General features: G+C 36.8%; 1 pseudogene; it reads right to left on the bottom strand.

Annotated features, from left to right (window-relative positions):
- Positions 1-2525: 2525 nt before the first annotated feature.
- LOC111747186 lies at positions 2526-2644 on the bottom strand (annotated as a pseudogene).
- Between the last annotated feature and the right edge of the window lie 539 nt (positions 2645-3183).

Here is a 3183-nt window from a genome sequence, read left to right on the forward strand (position 1 = left end):
AAGGCAGTATCTGCTAAAGCTGACATAAATATACCCTATGATCCAGCGATTCTACTCCTAGATATACACCCCAAAAGAAATGTCCACATATGTGTACTACACGTAGAAGAAAATTCAGGCAACGTTGTTTGTAATAGTCAAAACTAGTTAATCACTAGTTACTATGAAACAAATTACCCCAAAAGTTAGCCATTGATAACACAAAGATTTATATCTCACAGATTCTGTGAGTCAAGAATCCTGTGTGGCTTAACTTTATGACTTTTGCTCATGGTCTGTCATGATGTTTCAGTCAAGTTATCAGCCAGCAATGCAGTAATCCCAAGGTCTTACTAGGGCTGGAGATTCTTCTTCCAAGCTCACTTGTGTGGTTGCTGGCAGGCCTCAGCCACCCACATGGACCTCATGATGTGGCGCTGATTTCCCCTGGCAAGCAATCTAAGAGAGAGCACCCATGATGGAAACCATAGTATCTTTGTAACCTAATCTCAGAAGTGAAATTCCATCACTTTTACCACATTCAATTCATTAGAAGCTAGTCACTAGGTCCAGCTCACACTCAAGGGAGAAGATTACACAAGGTCATGGATAACAGGAGGCAAAGACCCTTGGAGGCCATCTTAGAGACAGCCTACCACACAACCCAAATGTCCAACAATAGTAGAAAGAGTAAATAAGTTATGATCTGTTGAAATACAGTATTAAATAAGCAATATTAAAGAACAAGAAAACGAATGAACTACAGCTACGTGCAACAAGAAACGACTCTCACAAATGTAATCTTGGAAAAAATACACACAAAAATAAGAGTTATATGGTTTGATTCTATGTATATAACATTCAAAAACAGACAAAACAGACAACTCAACAACAAAAAATAGAACAATCTAATTTAAAAATAAGCAGAAGATCTGAACAGATACTTCTCCAAAGAGGAAACACAGATGGCTAACAGACATATGAAAAGATGCTCAAGGTCGCAAATCATAGAGAAATGTAAATTAAAATCACAATGAGATATCACCTCACACCTGTCAGAATGGCTATCATCAATAAATCAAAAAACAGCAAGTGTTGGCGAGGATGTTGGAGGGATTGCAAATTGGTACAGCTGCTATGGAAAACAGTATGGAGGCTCCTCAAAAAATTAAAAATGGATATACCTTTTGACCCAGCAATTGCACTTCTGGGTATTTACCCAAAGAAAACCAAAACAATAATTCGTAAAGATCTATGCACTCTAATATTCATGGCAGCACAATTTACAATAGCCAAGATATGGAAGCAACCAAAGTGCCCATCAACAGACAATTGGATAAAGAAATTATGGTTCATATATACAGTGGAATATTACTCAACCATTAAAAATAATGAAATCCTACCATTTACAACGACATGGATGGACCTAGAGGTTATTATGCTGAGTGAAATAAGTCAGACAGAGAAAGATAAATACCATATGATTTCACTTATATGAGTTATCTAAGGAACAAAAAGAACAAACTAATCAAAAACAGACTCACAAATTTAGAGGACAATTTGATGACGGACAGAGAAGAGGGGGTTTGGGAGGCTGGGAGAATGGGGTGAAGTGTTAAAGAAGTACAAATTAGTAGTTGATAGTTGGTCACCGGGATGGGGAACAGAGCAGAGGAAATGCAGTTAGCATTAATATGATGGCTAAGTAGAGGGCCAGGGGAGGGAAGGGCAGTTGGGGGGATCGTTTTATGAACATTATAGATGTCTAACCAATGTACTGTATACTTGAAACTAATTTAAATAAATAAATTTATTTAAAAAAAACAGACAAAACTAAATTGTGATAATGGATGCTTCTAGAACTTTGGTAATATTTTAGCTCCTAACCCAGATCATGATTACATGGGGTTCATTTCGTTAAAATGTATCTAGCTGTATACACTTTTGGTATGCATACTATACTTCAATGAAAGGTTTTGCTTACCAATGCTTGAACATATATTACATGTGTTGATTGATCCCCACCCACACTCCTACCCTAACCTATGGATTTTGCTGTTTTCCCCTTAAGAACTGGATCTCTGAAAGTGGGGCGTTGCCTCCCACACACTCGCAGTGTACACCCAGGGACTGGCCTGTGGCTCCACCTGGGGCGCGAACCCAAGACCTTCTGCGTGTAAAGCAGACATGCTAACCACTACACTATGGAGCTACTCCCTATGTGTTAATTTTTAAGGAAAGCTGGCAGTTAAGGAAAGGCGTAAGCAAAACTGGAGAAGTGGATTATTATAAGGAACTCTATGTGGCTGGAAATATGGTGATCTGGAGCAAAGAAAGTAAAAGCCAGGTGCTAACAGTTTATAAAGCATTTAGGTTGACAGTCCTGTTCAACAGGTGAATTGATTTGAATTTTAGCATTTGACTATTTGACCCTGTTTTTATTTATTTTTTTTTTAATTTGTTTTTTTTTTTAAGGCTTGGTTGACCTCACAGATTGCAAGGACCTTGTCAGCTCACAATCCCTTATTATTATTATTTTTTTTTTACACCTACAACACCTGGTCTTCCTAGGTGGTCTCCCATCCAAGTACTAACCAGGCCCGAGCCTTCTTAGCTTCTGAGATCAGACAGGATCCTGCTTGTTCAGGGTGGCATGGCCGTAGACTTAACACTGTTTTTAAATAAGCCTTTGTCTTAAAATTTAACAGAAAAGTTAAAACAGAGCATAATAATCCCAGCAGCTATGTATATATTTTAACACATAGTGAAGATAATGGTAGGCAAACAAAATTCTCATTTATTTTCTAAAAAAAGCAAATAAATAAATAAAATAAAAGATTTTACTTAAAAATTACCCCAAAAATTCAGGATTGGGCTTATTTGGTAACTTTTTATTTTGATATAATTTCAAATTTATAGTAAAGTTGCAAGAATCATACAAAGCACTCCTGTATACTCTTTCCCCAGATTCACCAAATGTTTACATTTTGCCCCATCTTCTTTTTCATTGTCTCTGTAAGTGTATGTGTATACATTTTTTCAGAAACATTTGAAATTAAGTTGCAAAGGTCATACGGATTTGCCCTTCAAGGCTTCAATGTTCATTTCCTATGAACAAGGACATTCTCTTACATAATCACGGTATGATTATCAAAACCAGGAAATTTAACATCAGTACAATACCATTGTCTAACTCATAGTTCA

Source organism: Pteropus vampyrus, unplaced genomic scaffold (assembly GCF_000151845.1).
Source record: "Pteropus vampyrus isolate Shadow unplaced genomic scaffold, Pvam_2.0 Scaffold213, whole genome shotgun sequence".
Classification (NCBI taxonomy): Eukaryota; Metazoa; Chordata; class Mammalia; order Chiroptera; family Pteropodidae; genus Pteropus; species Pteropus vampyrus.